The 18,157-nt window shown below is 48.3% G+C and overlaps 1 protein-coding gene and 1 pseudogene across 1 annotated transcript in view; one reads left to right on the top strand and one right to left on the bottom strand.

Moving 5' to 3' along the window:
- Positions 1-18,157, top strand: part of MUC16 (mucin 16, cell surface associated) — a 235,763-nt gene that overhangs the window by 35,671 nt on the left and 181,935 nt on the right. The gene's annotated exons all lie outside the window — the stretch shown is intronic.
- On the bottom strand, positions 9,914-11,605 carry LOC112206430 (bolA-like protein 3; annotated as a pseudogene).

The following is an 18,157-nucleotide window of genomic DNA, read 5'->3' as shown; positions in this document are numbered from 1 at the left end:
TGTCCCCCAAGCTGGTGTGCAGTGGTGTGATCATAGCTCACTGCTACCTCTCCCTCCCTGGTTCAGGTGATCCTGCTGCCTCAGCCTCCTGAGTAGCTGAGACTACAGGTGCATGCCACCAGACCTGGCTAATTTTTGTATTTTTGTTTTTTTGAGTTGGAGTTTCATTCTTATTGCCCAGGCTGGAGTGCAATGGCGCAATCTCGGTCACCGCAACCTCTGCCTCCTGGGTTCAAGCGATTCTCCTGCCTCAGCCTCCTGAGTAGCTGGAATTACAGGTATGCACCACCACGCCTGGCTAATTTTGTATTTTTAGTAGAGACAGGGTTTCTCCATGTTGGTCAGGCTGTTCTTGAACTCCCGACCTCAGGTGATCCACCTGCCTTGGCCTCCCAGAGTGCTGGGATTACAGGCGTGAGCTACCATGCTGGGCTAATTTTTGTATTTTTTGTAGAGATGGGGTTTCGCCGTGTTTCCCTAGCTTGTCTCAAACTCCTGGGCTCAAGCTATCCACCCACCTCAGCCCCACAAAGCGCTGGGATTACAGGCATGAGCCACCTCGTCCAGCCTAATAAAGCCTATTTTAAACATTCTCGTCCCCGCAAAAAGTGCTAAGTAGGTGATGTGATAGATATGTTAATTAGCTTGATTTATGGCTGGGCACGATGGTTTACGCCTGTTAATCTCAGCACTTTGGGAGGCCAAGGTGGGCGGATCATCTGAGGTCAGGAGTTCGAGACCAGACAGGCCAACATGGCAAAATCCCGTCTCTACCAAAAGTACAAAAAAATTAGCCAGGCGTCGTAGCGCATGCCTGTAATCCCAGCTACTCAGGAGGCTAAAGGAGGAGAATCTCTTGAACCCGGGAGGCGGAGGTTGCAGTGAGCCGAGATCGCGGCCCTGCACTGCAGCCTGGGTGACAGAGCGGAGCGCCTTCTCAAACAAAAAGAAAAACAAAAACAAAAATTAGCTTGATTTAATCTGTCTCCAATGTGTTCACGGATCGAAATATCACATTGTACTCTGTAAATATATACAATATGTGTCAGTTAACCTTTTTTTTTAAAAGTAGATTAGAAGTGTTTTAATTAAATTGTCAACATCTTAGGGAATTTTTGTTAACTCTGAAGATTTCACATGACTAGCTAGATATTTGGTTATTGCAGTGTCTGCAGCATTGGGGAGAGTGTGTCCACCGGGGTCATTTTTTGGGGTTCAGATTTTCCTGAAATGCCCTCATCCAGGGTCCAGCTCAGCTCCATCCTCACCTTCTTCCTCTACTCACTCAGAACATCTTGGTTTCCCCTCTCCTTGAAATAGTTTGTGGATTTTTGCCAGGCGCACTGGCTCATACCTGTAATCCCAGCACTTTGGGAGGCCTAGGCAGGCAGATCACCTGAGGTCAGGAGTTCGAGACCAGCCTGGCCAACATGGTGAAACTCCGTCTCTACTAAAAATACAAAAATTAGTTCGGTGTGGTGGTGTGTGCCTGTAGTCCCAGCTATTCAGGAGGCTGAGGCAGGAGAATCGCTTGAACCTGGGAGGCTGAGGTTGCAGTGAGCCAAGATCGCACCACTGCACTTCAGCCTAGGTGACAGAGCGAGACTCTGCCTCAAAAAAAAAAAAAAAAAAAAAAGCTTGAGGGTTTTTTCCGAAGTAACAGCTCTCTTCTAGATATTAGTTAAGAAGTCCAGGTGGAGTGTGGTGGCTCACATCCATAATCCCAGCACTTCAGGAGGGCGAGGCAGGAGGATTTGCTTCAGCCCAGGAGTTGGAGACCAGTCTAGCCAACATGGCAAAACTCCATCTCTTCAAAAAATACAAAAATTAGCCAGGCATGGTGGTGTGCACCTGTAGTCCCAGCTACTCGCGAGGCTGAGGTGGGAGGATGGCTTAAGCCTGGGAGGTCGAGGTTGCATTGAGCTATGATAACACCACTGCACTCCAGCCTGGGTGACAGAGGGAGACCCTGTCTCAAAAAACAAAAACAAAAGCAATGCCCAGTGGCAGGTTCACTTACTATTATGAAATCCAAACAGAAAAGTCCAACTTCTTTGATTCTGTTGCAGAGGTCAATAAGAGCCTCTTTGAAGTGACTTCACATAGGCAACAAAAATTCATTTGGAGTTCGGGCTCAGTGGTGCACGCCTGTAATCCTACACTTTGGGAGGCTGAGGTGGGAGGATTGCTTGAGGCCAAGAGTTCAAGACCAGCCTGGCCAACACAGCAAGACCTCACCTCTATAAAAGAAAAAACAATTGAAAAAAAAAGAAGGCCAGGCACGATGACTCACGCCTGTAATCCCAGCACTTTGGGAGGCTGAGGTGGGTGGATCACGAGGTAAGGAGTTCGAGACCAGCCTGTTCAACATGGTGAAACCCCATCTCTATTAAAAATACAAAATTAGCCAGGCGTGGTGGCACACACCTGTAATCCCAGCTACTCAGGAGGCTGAGGCAGGAGAATCACTTGAACCTAGGAGGCGGAGGTTGCAGTGAGCCGAGATTGCGCCCATGCGTTCTAGCCCGGGTGACAGTGCGAGACTCCATCTCAAAATAATAATAATAATAAGTAAAAATAAAAAAAATTTATTTGGAAAAGTGAAGGCCTCCATCCTCCACAAAAACAGGGAAGTCAATGAAGTGGACATGAGTCAGTTGGTGTGTGGCATTTGTATCAGCTATCATCGTGTAACAAATTACTCCAAAATGAATGGGCTCAAAACAACATTTATTATCTACAGTTCCAGTGGGCCTGGACTCTGGGCTGGGTTTTCTGCCTCAAGGTCTCTCCTAGGCTGGTATCCAGATGTCATCCAAGGCTGTCCTCACTGTAAGGATCAGCTAGGGGAGGACTGACATCTAAGCTCACTGTTGGCAGGATTTAGTCCCAGTGGCTATTAGATTCAGGCCCTCAGTGTCAGCCGGGTGTGATGGCTTAGGCCTGTAATCCCAGCACTTTGGGAGGCCGAGACGGGTGGATCACCTGAGGTTGGGAGTTTGAGACCAGCCTGACCAACATGGAGAAACCCCACCTCTATTAGAAATACAAAATTACTGAGCGTGGTGGTGCATGCCTGTAATCCCAGCTACTCGGGAGGCTGAGGCAGGAGAATCGCTTGAACCCAGGAGGGGGAGGTTGCAGTGAGCCGAGATCAAGCCATTGCACTCCAGTCTGGGCAACAAGAGCAAAACTCCATCTCAAAAACAAACAAACATACAAACAAAAAGAAAAAATTAGCCGGATGTGGTGGCACGTGCCTGTGGTCTCAGCTATTCGGGAGCTGGGGCAGAAGAATCACTTGAACCTGGGAGGTGGAGGTTGCAGTGAGCGGAGATCGCACCACTGCACTCCAGCCTGGGCGACAGAGCGAGACTCTGTCTCAAACAAAACAAAACAAAACAAAACAAAACAAAACAAAACAAAACCAAACCCTCAGTGTCATTGCCACGTGGCTTTCTCCCAGGTGGCCACTTGTTTTTTCAAAGCATGCAAGCCAAGAAGGAGCTAGATAGAGTGCAGTGAGATGGAAATCGCAGTCTTTTGTAACCTCATCACAAAAGTGACACACCATTGCTTTTGCCGGTTTCTGTTCCTTAGAACTGAGTCATTAGGTTCAGCTCACACTGGAGGCAAGGCATATTAGGCCATTCTTGCATTGCTGTAAAGAAATACCTGAGACTGGGTAATTTATTTCTTTATTTCTTATTTTTATTTATTTATTTTTTTTGAGACGGAGTTTCGCTCTTGTTGCCCAGGCTGGAGTGCAATGGCATGATCTCAGCTCACTGCAACCTCGGCCTCCCGGGGCTCAAGCGATTTTCCTGCCTCAGACTCCAGAGTAGCTGGGATTACAGGCATGCACCATCACGCCTGGCTAATTTTGTATTTTTAGTAGAGACAGGCTTTCTCCATGTTGGTCAGGCTGGTCTCAAACTCCTGACCTCAAGTGATCTGCCCGCCTCAGCCTCCCAAAGTGTTGGGATTACAGGCGTGAGCCACCAGGCCCGGCCTATTTTTAAAATTTTGTGAGACAGAGTCTTGCTCTGTTGCCCAGGCAGGAGTGCAGTGGCGAGACCTCAGCTCACTGCAAGCTTCACCTCCTGGGCTCAAGTGATTCTCCTGCCTCAGCCTTCTGAGTAGCTGGGATTACAGGCACGCGCCACCACGCCTGGCTAAGTTTTGTATTTTTAGTAGAGACGGAGTTTCACCGTGTTGGCCAGGCTGGTCTCAAACTCCTGAGCTCAAGTGATGTCCTCTCCTTGGCCTCCCAAAGTGCTGAGATTACAGGCATGAGCCACTGCACCTGGCCAACACTACCCATCTTTTAGGCATCCAACCTCAGGTTGCATGGAGCCCCAGATTAGAGTCAACTCCCTCCTTGTGGGTCCAACCCACTGTTGTCACCTAAGGGGCATGGACCTATATCTTATTCATCACCCACCTCGGCAGTGTCACTCTGAGCCCCCTGGGGGCAGGGGCTGTAACCCTCAGTCACTGTCACGTCCTCATACCTGACACTTTCCCTGGTACCTGTCAGCCCCTGGCAAAAATCTGACATTGTGAACTGAATCATTGCCCCCTCTTCTCCCGCCCCACTACCAGCTCCTTTACTGCTATTTACAGCGTGTTTTAATTTCCTAGGGCTGCAGTGACAAAGTACCACAGACTAGGTGACTTCAACAACAGAAATTTGGTGTCTCACCGTTTTGGAAGCCCAAAGTCCGAGATCAAGGTGTGGACAGGGTTGGTTCCTTCTGGGGCTGTGGAGGGAAGGATCTGTCCTATGTCTCTCTCCCAGCGTCTGGTTGTTTGCTAATTTTTTTTTTTTTTTTTTTTTTGAGACAGAATCTCACTCTGTTGCCCAGCTGGAGTGCAGTGGCGCGATCTTGGCTCACTGCAACCTCTGCCTCCCAGGTTCAAATGATTCTCCTGCCTCAGCCTTCCCAGTAGGTGGAATTGCAGGTGCCCACCATGATGCCCAGCTAATTTTTGTATTTTTAGTAGAGATGGGGTATTGCCATGTCAGCCAGGCTGGTCTGGAACTCCTGGCCTCGAGCCATCCTCCCGCCTCGGCCTCCCAAAATGCTGAGATTACAGGTGTGATCCACCACGCCCGGCCTTATTTGCTGACAATCTTCGAGGTTCCTTGGCTTGTGGATACCTCACTCCAATCTTTGCCGTCATCTTCATATGGGCTTATCTCTGTGTATGTCTGTCTTGGTGCCCAAATTTCCTCCCCAACCTTTTTTTTTTTTTTGAGATGGAGTCTCACTCTGTCACCCAGGCTGGAGTGCAATGGCATGGTCTTGGCTCACTGCAACCTCCGCCTCCCGGGTTCAAGCGATTCTCCTGCCTCAGCCCCCTCCCCAAGTAGCTGGGACTATAGGCATGTACCACCATGCCTGGCTAATTTTTGTATTTTTAGTAGAGATGGGGTTTCACCATGTTGGCCAGGCTGGTCTGTAACTCCTGACCTCGTGATCCACCCACCTCGGCCTCCTAAAGTGCTGGGATTACAGGCGGGAGCCACCACACCCGGCCTCAAATTTCCCCTTTTTAAGGGGACACCAGTCCTATTGGATTAGAGCCCACCCTGGTAGCCTCATTTCCAATATTTCTAAATAAGGTCACATTCTGAGAGGTACTGGGCATTAGGACATCAACGTCTATTTTTCAGGGGGACACAATTCAACCCATGGGGCTTCTGGCTTCAGAGTCACCCATACTTGAGACCATAATTATCTTTGCCTCTACCCTTTACATAATTCAGTAAATATGGAGAGATGGACTTAATAAGTATAATAGGGGATTGAGCTGAGGGCTGGAGACCCCACAGCAAGTCCTGGCGGGCATCTTAATCCTGCTTTTAAGATTTACAATCAGGAAAGAGCAGGTGTGCTTTTTTTTTTAAAAAAAATTATTTTTGGACAAGATCTTGCCCCGTCACCCAGGCTGAAGTGAGGCATGGTAATGGCTCACTGCAGCCTTGAACTCTTAGGCTCAAACAATCTTCCCACCTCAGCCTCGTGAGTAGCTGATACTACAGGTGTGCACCAACATGCTTGGCTAAATTTTTTTTTTTTTCTTTGAGACAGAGTCTCACTCTGTCGCCCAGGCTGGAGTGCAGTGGCATGATCTTGGCTCAATGCAACCTCCACCTCCTGGGTTCAAGTGATTCTGCTGCCTCAGCCTCCCGAGAAGCTGGGTTTACAGGTGCACACCACCACACTCAACTAATTTTTGTATTTTTAGTAGAGACAGGGTTTTGCCATGTTGGCCAGGCTGGTCTCGAACTCCTGACCTTGTGATCCACCCGCCTTGGCCTCCCAAAGTGCTGAAATTACAGGTGTGAGCCACCGCACCCGGCCGCCTGGCTAATTTTTTAACTTTCTGTAGAGATGGGGGTCTTGCTGTGTTGCCCAGGCTGGTCTCAAACTTCTGGGTTCTACTGATCCTCCCACCTCGGCTTTCCAAAGTGCTGGGATTACAGGCATGAGCCACCGTGCCAGCCCAGATGTGCCTTTGAAACCTCTGTTTTTCAGGTTCCATTGCCTGGGGAGGATAAAAGCAAACAGATTTAGTAATTGCAAATAATTGCAAGAAAATATTTCCTTGGCCCTGCCCCACTCCTGCTTTTCTGAAGTCTCTCAAAGTCTCCCCCAGGGTGACTGCAGGTGTCTCGCACCCTCTCACAGATAAACATGCTTGATGCCACTTCACCAGCTTTGCTGGAAGGGCACCGGGAGTCCTCATTTCAGCCTCACAGCAATGCTGCAAAGTAGGTGTTGTCATTACCCATTTCAAATGCACAAAACACTGAAGTCGCTGCCCAAGAAGGCACACCTGGGAACTGGTGGAGTTGTCATTTTTGTTTCTTTCTTTTCTTTTTTTTTTTTTGAGACGGAGTCTCCTCTGTCGCCCAGGCTGGAGTGCAGTGTACGATCTCAGCTCACTGCAAGCTCCACCTCCCGAGTTCAAGCAGTTCTCCTGCCTCAGCCTCCTGAGTAGCTGGGATTACAGGCACCCGCCACCACAACCAGCTAAGTTTTATATTTTTAGTAGAGATGGTGTTTCACCATGTTGGCCAGGCTGGTCTCAAACTCCTGACTTTGTGATCCACTGGCCTTGGCCTCCGAAAGTGCTGGGATTACAGGTGTGAGCCACTGCGCCCGGCCTATCATTCCCATCTTTATGTCTGTGTGTACTCAGTGTTTAGCTCCTTAGAGGTGAAAACACGTGGTATTTGGTCTTCTGTTTTGCATTAATTCACTAAGAATAATGGTCTTTGATTTAAACCCAGTGTGTCTGATTCCCTAGCTTGTGCTTAAAACCCCACCTCAATAAATCATTAGCCCAGGTTGATGGGACAGAAAGCAGGTCAGAAGAAGGAAGGGCATAGCCATGTGAGAAGGGAAGCCCTTCGGGGATTTGAACTCAGGTGAATCTGACTTCAAAGCCATGTATACTCTTATTTTCACCTTTTGAAGGTGAAATTAGAATTTGTATGCAGTAACATGCAAAAATGCAAGGGATTTCCCCCAAAATCTTATCATAAAAAATTCAAACATAGAAATAATTTTGCAGGCCAGGTGCAGTGGCTCATGCCTGTAATCCCAGCACTTTGGGTGGGGGTCAAGGTGGGAGGATCACTTGAGCCCAGGAGGTCAAGGATGCAGCGAACTATGATTGTGTCACTGCACTCAGAGCCCGGGTGACAGAGTGAGACCCTGTCTCACAAAAGAAGAAAGAAGAAGGAGGAGGACGAGGAAGGAAGGAAGAAGGAAGAAGAGGAAGAGGTTTCAGAAAGAGAGAGAAAGAGAGAAAGAAAGAAAAAGAGAGAGACAGAAAGAAATAAAGAAGAAAGAAAGAGAAAGAAGAAAGAAAGAAAAGAAGGAGGAGGAGAAGGAGAAGAAGAAGAAGAGGAAGGACAAGAAGGAGAAGGAGGAGGAGGAAGAGGCGGCGGTGGCGAAGGAGGAGGAGAGTAGTTCCAGATTAGGCTGGGCAATGGAGCGAGACCTTATTTCTACAAAAAAGTAAAAAATTAGCTGGGCGTGGTAGTGCATGCTTGTAGTCCCAGCTACTTAGGAGGCTGAGATGGGAGGATTGCTTGAGCCCAGGAGGTCAAGGGTGCAGTGAACTACGATTGTGCCACTGCACGCCACAGCCTGGGCAACATAGCAAGACCTTGTCTCTAAAAATAAATAAATAAATAAATATAAAAGTAAACAAAAAGTTCTTCACGCAGAGCATTAACTAGAGGACAGTATTCACGTATAGAATTTTATCTTTTGAGGTCAAGTTTATACTCAATTAAATGCACAGACCTCAAGTGTACGTTGGCTAAGTTTGGACAAATGCAAACATCTGTCTAACCCAAATCCCTACTAAGATATAGAACATCAGCATCACCACAGAAAGATATAGAATACTATCCTCCTCTATTTTTCCTTTATATGGAGGTATAATTTATACTCACGAAAATCCACACATCTTAAGTGCTCAATAAACTGTTCTGAGAGCCATAGCTTTTAGCCACCGGACTATACTTGAAGTCATGTCTCTTCTTGATAACTGGACTTTTCTTTAGTCTAGACTCTTTTGGCCGGGCACAGCGGCTCATGCTTGTAATCCCAGCACTTTGGGAGGCTGAAGAGGGCAGACCACCTGAGGTCAGGAGTTTGAGACCAGCCTGGCCAACATGGTGAAACCCTGTCTCTACTAAACACACAAAAAATTACCTGGGCGTGGTGGCGGGTGCCTGTAATCCCAGCTACTCGGGAGGCTGAGGCAGGAGAATTGCTTGAACCCAGGAGGCGGAGGTTGCAGTGAGCCGAGATCATGCCACTGCACTGTAGCTTGGAGGGCAGAGTGAGACCCTGTCTCAAAAAAAAAAAAAAAAAAAAAAAAAGACTCTTTGGTATTGACATCAATCAGTGGTTCTCAATTAGGAGAGATTTTGTCCCCAGGGGACAGTTGGCAATATCTGGAGACATTTTGGTTGTCACACCTGGGAAGTGGAGTGAGGCTGAGGCAGGAGAATAGCTTGAACCCAGGAGCTGGAGGTTGCAGTGAGCTGCAATCGCACCACTGCACTCCAGCCTGGGCGACGGAGCGAGACTCCATCTCAAAACAAAAATGAAAACAAAACAAAGGGGTACAGAAAATACACGGCATCTGCTTTGTTCATCTCTCTCTTTTTGTTTGTTTTGTTTTAAGAGATGGGGTCTTGCCCTGTCACCTAGGCTGGAGTGCAGTGGTGTGATCATAGCTCACTGCAGCTTCCAACTCCTGGGCACAAGTGATCCTCCTTTCTCAGCCTCTCAAGTAGCTGGGACTACAGGTAACACCGTGCCTGTCTAAATTTTTTATTTTTTTATTTTGTAGAGACAGGATCTCACTATGTTGCCCAGGCTGGTCTTGAACTCCTGGGCTTAAATAATTCTCCTGTCTCAGCCTCCCAAATAGCTAGGACTTCAGGCTGGTGCCACCACACCTGGCTAAGTTTTTTATTTGTTTAGAGATGGGGTCTCACTATGCTGCCCAGTCTGGTCTTGAACTCCTGGCCTCAAAGAGATCCTCTAGCATCAGCCTCCTGAATCTTGTTCTCCTCTCTCTCTCTCTCCTTTTCTCTTTTTTTCCTTTGAGACAAGGTCTTGCTCTGTTGCCCAGGCTGGCGTGCAGTGGTGCGATCTCGGATCACTGCAACCTTCATTTCCTGGACTCAAGCAATCCTCCCACCTCAGCCTTCCGAGTAGCTGGGACTACAGGCACACACCACAAAACCTGGCTAATTTTTTTTTCGTTGTTTCCTTTAATTAACATCTAAATAGATTATACATCTTCTATAATTATAATATGGAAATGTATATGAGCAAAATATACAAATTTTTTGGTAAATGCCTAGGGAAGAATGGTGTCAGTCAAGTTCATCCAAGGTCTTAAGCAGCAGCATCTATGCAGCCAGGGTGTGCTCAGCGTTTGGGGACAGAGGTAAATATCTGCAATCCATGCATCCCTTTGATTTCTTCTTGTAGTGACTGATTCACTATTTGGTGCTGCTGAATAGTTCTCTTCTCCTTAACTTCTTCTGATTCAATTTTAATTTCATACATGACCCCACAACCTCTTGAAATGTCAGTGACTTTGATAGCTGTAGCTCGAGGAAACTTTTCTTTTTTCTTTTTTTCCTTTTTTTTTTTTTTTTTTGATGTTGTCTCACTCTGTCACCCAGGCTGGAGTGCAGTGGCACCATCTCGGCTCACTGCAACCTCTGCCTCCCAAGCTCAAGCGATTCTGTCTCACCCTCCCGAGTGGCTGGGATTACAGGTGCCCGCCACCATGCCTGGCTAATTTTTGTATTTTTAGTAAAGACGGGGTTTCACAATGTTGGCCAGGCTGGTCTTGAACTCCTGACCTCGTGATTCACCCGACTTCGCCTCCCAAAGTGTTGGAATTACAGGCGTGAGCCACCGCGCCCGGTGAGGAAACTTTTTTTGAGAATTTGGGTCATTCTGAGCTCCCCCTCAGTCTGGGAGGCAAACATCCAATGGACACAGTGAAGAGGATGCCCACAGATCGTGGAGCAGAGGTGCTGCGGCAGCCGGGCTCCATGCTGCTATGCCCGGCCCACCTAATTAAAAAAATTTTTTTTTTTTTGTAGAAATGGGGTCTCACTATGTTGCCCACGCTGGTCTTGAACTCCTCCCAGGCTCAAGCAATCCTCCAGTCTCAACCTCCCAAAGTGTTGGGATTACAAGCATGAGCCGCCACACCTGGCCTTGTTCTTCTCTTCTTCTTTTTTTTTTTTTTTTGAGAGCCTTGCTCTGTCACCCAGTCTGGAGTGCAGTGGGCTGATCTCGGCTCACTGCAACCTCTGCCTTCCAGGTTCAAGTGATTCTCCTGCCTCAGCCTCCCAAGTAGCTGGGATTACAGGCATGCGCCACCACGCCCGGCTAATTTTTTGTGTCTTTAGTAGAGACAGGGTTTCACCATGCTGGCCAGGCTGGTCTCGATCTGCTGACCTCAGGTGATCTGCCCCCCTTGGCCTCCCAAAGTGTTGGGATTACAGGCCTGAGCCACCGCGCCCGGCCTTGTTCCTTCTCTTTATCCCCAGCGCTTGGTGCCTGGTGAATGGTCAATATATGAATAAATCATTCAACAAGCTTTTTTTTTTTTTTTGTCTGTGTGACACACCTATCATAGTCAGGTACCCTCGTCATATTCACACACTAGAGAGAGTTATAAGAGATGAAAACACAGATACGCGATCCTGTGGTCAAACGATTTTACAAGGAAGTTACAAGGTGCTTTGGGAACAGGGCGGGGAGCTCTGCTTTCTGTCTGGGGAGGGAGGTAGGGGAGGCCTGGAGAGAATTAGGGGACACAGAATCAGGTAAAGGGAGGGAGGGTAATTCCGGCACAGGGAAAGGCCGAGGCAAAGGCTTGGGGGTGAGAAGCGAAGTCATACGTTAGTCCAATGCAGGCCAGGTCCCGGCTCAAGGTGGGCCTTCAACGCCAGGCTGCAGCGTTTGGACTTGGTCCCGAGGGCGGTGAGAAGGCACTGAAGAATTCGGACCGGGGCGGGGCATGGCCGGTGTTGCATTTTTGAAAGGTCACTCTGTTGGCTGGGCGGGCGGAGGGGAACTGGAGGAGGGTGGAGCTGGTGGTAGAAGATGAATATGAGTAAAGAAGCTATTTCGGGAAGGCAGGCAGAGAGAGAGGATGAGGGCATGAACAGAGGTGAGGCAGTGGGCCGAGTCATTACTTAGAAGGGGTCGAGCACTGTGGCTCACGCCTGTAATCCCAGCACTCTGGGAGGCTGAGTCGGGTGGATCACTTAAGGTCAGGAGTTCAAGACCAGCCTGGCCAACGTGGTGAAACCCCATCTCTACTAAACACACACACACACACTAGCCAGGCATAGTGGCGCACGCTTGTAATCCCAGTTACTCAGGAGGTTGAGACAGGAGAATCACTTAAACCTGGGAGGCAGAGGTTGCAGTGAGCCGAGATTGGCCCACTGCACTCCAGCCTGGGTGACAGAGCAAGACTTCGTCTCAAAAAAAAAAAAAAAACAACTTTTTGTTGCAATGTAACAGACACAAGTAAAGTGTGCACAAAATGCCTGAATCTTAAGTGCGTGTCAATGAATTTTTACATATGTGTAACCATTGCACACCACGATGTAAAATGTTCCCTTCCTCTATTTTTTTTTTAATTTTAATTTTATTTTTTGAAACGGAGTCTCATACTAGCACCCAGGCTGGAGTACAGTGAGGCAGTCATGGCTCACTGCAGCCTCAACCTCCTGGGCCGAAGCAGTCCTCATGTCTCAGCCTCCAGGGTAGCTGGCACGACAGATGTGCACCACCACTCCTGGCTAATTTTTTTTTTTTTATTTTTAGTGGGGACATCTCACTATGTTGCCCAGGCTGGTCTCGAACTCCTGAGCTCAAGTGATCCTCTTGCCTCAGCCTCCCAAAGTCCTGGGATTACAGACATAAGCCACCTGCGGCCCCCTTTTTCTAGAACAGGATTTCTCAGCCTTGGCGCTTTTGACATTAGAAGCTGGGTAATACTTTGTTGTAAGGGGCTGTCCTGTGTGTTGTAGGATGTTTAGCCGCATCTCTGGCCTCCACCTATTAGACACCAGTAGCACCCCTTATCTCTCAGTTAAAACAACGTCTTTAGACGTTGCCAAATGGCAGCTGGGAGGCACAATTGCCCTCACTTGAAAACCACTGCTGGCCGGGCGCGGTGGCTTACGCCTGTAATCCCAGGACTTTGGGAGGCCGAGGCGGGCAGATCACGAGGTCAGGACATCAAGACCATCCTGGCTAACACGGTGAAACCCTGTCTCTACTAAAAATACAAAAAATTAGCCAGGTGTGGTGGCAGGCGCCAGTAGTCCCAGCTACTGGGGAGGCTGAGGCAGGAGAATCACTTGAACCCGGGAGGCAGAGCTTGCAGTGAGCTGTGATCACGCCACTGCCTCCAGCCTGAGCGACAGAGTGAGACTCCATCTCAAAAAAAAAAAAAGAAAGAAAAGAAAACCACTGCTGTAGAAAGCTCCTTCAAACCCCTTTTCCAGACAGACAGTGCCCCCATCCTCAGAACACCCTTTTTTTTTTTTTTTTTTGAGGTGGAGTCTTGCACTGTTTCCCAGGCTGGAGTGCAATGGTGCAATCTTGGCTCACTGCAGCCTCCGCCTCCCGGGTTCAAGCAATTCTCCTGCCTCAGCCTCCCGGGTAGCTGGGATTACAGGTGCACACCATCATGCCCAGCTAATTTTTTTTTTTTTTTGTATTTTTAGTAGGGATGGGATTTCACTATGTTGGCCAGGCTGGTGTCGAACTCCTGACCTCGTGATCTGCCCGCCTTAGCCTTCCAAAGTGCTGGGATTACAGGCATGAGACATCACGCTCCACCTCAGAACACTCTTTTGGCTTTTTTCCCCTCAATTCCTCTTGCCTGTCCTTGAACACATTGCAAATGGAAACATACAGGGCCCAGCTGTGCAATCTTGTGTGAGTTATGTAATTTCTTTGTGCCTCAGTTTCCCCCACTGTAAAATGGGTCAATGAAACGCACCACTTCACAGAGAAACCTCGAGAATGAAGAGCCATTCACTTCTGGGAAGGGCGTGGCTCAGAGAAAATATTGAACTCACGTCATTTGTGGATGCTGTGATTTAATGTCAGTGTCCTTTCTTCTGGTTTCGCGGATGGATGCCTGGCAAACACTAAGTTCTCGGTAAACACTTTTAGGGTCATGTTCATTTCTTCTACTGTGGGGATTTGAACCTAGACTACCTCCAGCTCCCCTGTCATTCCCTTGTGGTTTTTTTTTTTTTTTTTAGAGAGATGGGGTCTCACTATATTGCCCAGACTGGTCTCGAACTCCTTGCCTCAAGCAATCCTCCCATCTCGGCCTCCCAAAGTGCTGGGATTACAGGCATGAGCCACCATGCCTGGCTTTTTTTTTTTTTTTTTTTGAGACAAGGTCTCACTCTGTCACCTAGGCTGGATGGAGTGCAGAGGCATGATCTTGGCTTACTGCAGTCTCCACCTCCCAGGCTCAGGCCATCCTGCCACCTCAGGCTCCTGAGTAGCTGAGACTACAGGTGAGCACCACCACGCCTGGCTAATTTTTGTATTTTATTTTTTGTAGATATGGAGTCTCATTATGTTGCCCAGGCTGGTCTCAAACTCTTGGGCTCAAGCAATCCTCTAGGCTCGGCTTCCCAAAGTGCTGGGATTACAGGCATAAGCCACCATGCCCAGTGTCCCCTGTGACTTGTAAGCCTGACAATCCAGGCTGGTCTGTTCTCCTACGTGGAAACCCCATCTTATTAAGAAATGCCAACTGCTTTTCTGAGTTTCCTCTAGTTCCACCTTTTCCATGATGTTTGCCCTGGGAGACTCTCCCGTGCCATTGAAATCCACTCCCTGGCCGGGTGCGGTGGCTCACGCCTGTAATCCCAACACTTTGGGAGGCTGAGGCAGGTGGATCACTTGAGGACGGGAGTTCAAGACCAGCCTGGCCAACATGGGGAAACCCCGTCTCTACTAAAAATACAAAAGTGAGCTGGACATGGTGGCAGGTGCCTGTAACCCCAGCTACTCGGGAGGCTGAGGCAGGAGAATCGCTTGAATCCAGGAGGCAGAGGTTGCAGTGAGCCGAGATGTCACCACCGCACTCCAACCTGGGTGACAGAGCAAGACTCCGTCTCAAAAAAAAAAAAAAAAAGCTCAGACAAACAAGCCCCACTGCACCTTGCTGTTTAGTGATAACTGTGGGTTTCTCCTCCTGCTCTCTGACCCTGCCTCCTGTGTCTCTGCCACTGATCTCTCTCCCTCTTCTCTACTCAGCCGCGTCCCTCAGCCCTCTGTCTCGCTCGGCCAGCACCACCCAGCCCTGACGTCTCTTCTTTGCCCCTAGTGATGTTATCACATAAGCAAAGCTGGCTGAGGCCAGGTCAGTCTGGGGATAGCAGGAGACAGAGGTTGCCTTGCTTCTTCTTTGATTCTGCTGTGGTCCTCTCCATTTTCCCACAGAGGGGCAGGCAGACCTTTGAGAAGAGAGCACCCAGAAATCTGTACACTTCTCCCCCAGTTCCTTTTTAAAAAAACTTTTATTTTAGGTTCAAGGGTACATGGAAGGTTTGTTACAAAGGTGAACTCATGTCACGGGGGTGTGTTGTACAAATTATTTCATCATCCACGTTTTTTTTTAATTTTTAAAAAAATTTTTTTGAGACAGAGTTTTGCTCTTGTTGCCCAGGCTGGAGTGCAATGGTGTGATCTCGGCTCACTGCAACCTCCGTCTCCCGGGTTCAAGCGATTCTCCTGCGTCAGTCTCCCGAGTTCTGCGACTACAGGAATGCGCCACCATGCCTGGCTAATTTTAGTAGTTTTAGTAGAGATGGGGTTTCACCATGTTGGCCAGGCTGGTATCGAACTCCTGACTTCAGGTGATCCACCTGCCCTGGCCTCCCAAAGTACTGGGATTACAGGCATGAGCCACCGCACCTGGCCAATAGGTAATTTTTCAACCCTCACTCTTCCTCCTACCCTCCCTTTTTTTGGAGTTCCCAGTGTCTATTATTTCCATCTTTGTGTCCATGTATACTCATTGTTTAGCTCCCACTTTTAAGTGAGAACACATGGTATTTTACATCCTGTTTCTGAGTTATTTCACTTAGGATAATGACCTCCATCTCCACCATGTTGCTGCAAAGGACATGATTTCATTCCTTTTTATGGGTGTATAGTATTCCATGGCGTATACTTACCACATTTACTTTATTCATTCATCCACTGATGGACACTTATTCCACAACTTTGCTTTTGTGTATAGTACTGCAATAAACATACAGGTGCAAGTGTATTTTAGATAAGACAATTTGTTTTCCTTTGGGCAGATTTTTTTCCCTTTAGGTAGTAGTGGGATTGCTGGGTTGAATGGTAGTTCTATGTTTCATTCTTTGGGAAATCTTCATACTGTTTTCCATAGGGGCTGAACTAATTTACATTACCACCAACAGTCAGAGGCTATTTTATTTTATTTTATTTTTTTGAGACAGAGTCTCACTCTGTTGCCCAGGCTGGATCTTGCTCACTGCAACCTCTCCCTCCTAGGTTCAAGCGATTCTCCTGCCTCAGCCTCCCGAGTAGCTGGGATTACAGGCGTGCACCACCACGCCTGGCTAATTTTTTTGCATTTTTAGTAGAGATGAGGTTTTACCCTGATGGCCAGGCTGGTCTCGAGCTCCTGGCCTCAAGCAATCCACCCACCTTGGCCTCCCAAAGTGCTGTGATTATAGGCGTGAGCCATTGCACCCAGCCTAATTTTTTAAAACATACTTTAAAAACATTTATTTATTTATTTATTTATAATTTCCACTTTTATTTTAGATTCAGGAGGTACAAATTATGTTCAGGTTTGTTACATGGGTATATTCTATGACGCTGAGGTTTGGGGTACGAATGCACCTGTCTCCCAGATACTATGCATAGTACTCAATAGGTGGGTTTTCAGCCCTAGCCCCGCCTCCTGCCTCCCACCTGTAGTACCCTCCAGTGTCTCTTGTTCCCATCTTTACATCCATACCTACCCGTTGTTTACCTCACACTTATAAGTGAGAACATGCAGCATTTGATTTTCTGTCCCTGGGTTATTCATTTAGGACAACAGGGCCGGGCACAGTGGCTCATGCCGGTAATCCCAGCACTTTGGGAGGCCGAGGTGGGTGGATCACTTAAGGTCAGGAGTTCGAGACCAGCCTGGCCAACATGGTGAAAGCCTGTCTCTACTAAAAAAAAATACAAAATTAGCCAGGCATGGTGGTGCATGCCCGTAATCCTAGCTACTTGGGAGGCTGAGGCAGGAGAATCGCTTAACCCGGGAGGTGGAGGTTGCAGTGAGCCGCGATCACGCCATTGCACTTTAGCCTGGGTGACAGAGCGAGACTCCATCCCCAAAAAACAAAACAAAAACAAAAACAAACAAAACAAAAAACAAAACGAAACAAAAACCAGGAGCTATGATGACCTATCTGGAATCTAAACCCATTTTCCCAGATGCACTCCTTGTAAGAACGGGTGACCCCTGGACCTAAGGCATGATGTACCATGGCGCTTGGGGATACTTGCTGCTGTGTGCTAGAGAAAGAGGATTTGCACTGCTTACTCGGGAAGAGCACTGGTTGTGGAGTCCAGAGTCCTGGGGCCTGTTTCCAGTTCTGTTGCTGATCTTGCAGATTCTGGTGCTCTCTCTTTTTTTTTTTGAAATGGAGTTTTGCTATTGTCTCCCAGGCTGGAGTGCAATGGCGCGATCTCCGCTCACTGCAACCTCCACCTCCTGGGTTCAAGCGATTCTCCTGCCTCAGCCTCCCAAGTAGCTGGGATCGCAGGCGTGCACCGCCATGCCCAGCTAATTTTGTATTTTTAGTAGAGACGGGGTTTCACCATGTTGACCGGGCTGGTCTCAAACTCCTGACCTCAGGTAATCCACCCTCCTCGACCTCGCAAAGTGCTGCGATTATAGGTGATACTCTTTTTAGGGGCCCAGTTTTCCCATCTCTGAGGTAGGGGAAATGGAATACAGTGATTGCCCAGAAAACTCACTGGCTTGCCTTCTGTTTCTCTGCGATGATTTTTCTTAAGTGAGGGACGGGTACCTTGAGAGAGAACTAGGGTGGGAGTTTGGACAAAACTTAGGCTCAACTTTCCCCTTCCTGCCTCCCTTTCTGTTGCTTCCAGCCACTGTCTTCTCCCTGGGAAACTCCCTTCCCTTCGCTTCTCTCCATCTCCCCTGGTCTGGAGGACTCCAGCCTCTCTTTCCATCTTGATGCACATGCCACCTCCTCCAGGAAGACTTCCCTGATTCCCTGCCCCCTCCCAGTCTGGGTTTGGCATCTCCCACCTACCTCTCATTTCCAGCTTGATCACCTGTACTTGTTCATTTATCTGTTTTGGCCAGATTGCCTGCCCAGGGTGTTTCCTGGGGTTCAAGGTACGTCTATGCTGAGAGGAAGGGCTACAGAGCAAGGAGAGAAGAGAAATGGTTAATAGGAAATTGCACAGAGCATAAGCCCCAGGGGTTGCTGACAGACTTCCCTGGGCCATGAGCCCAGCCACAGGGTCATGGAGTT

The sequence above is a fragment of the Pan troglodytes genome, chromosome 20 (genome assembly GCF_028858775.2).
Source record: "Pan troglodytes isolate AG18354 chromosome 20, NHGRI_mPanTro3-v2.0_pri, whole genome shotgun sequence".
In the NCBI taxonomy this organism is placed as follows: Eukaryota; Metazoa; Chordata; class Mammalia; order Primates; family Hominidae; genus Pan; species Pan troglodytes.
The sequence above is the reverse complement of the archived record's forward strand: the minus strand, read 5'-3'. Positions and strand labels throughout refer to the sequence as shown.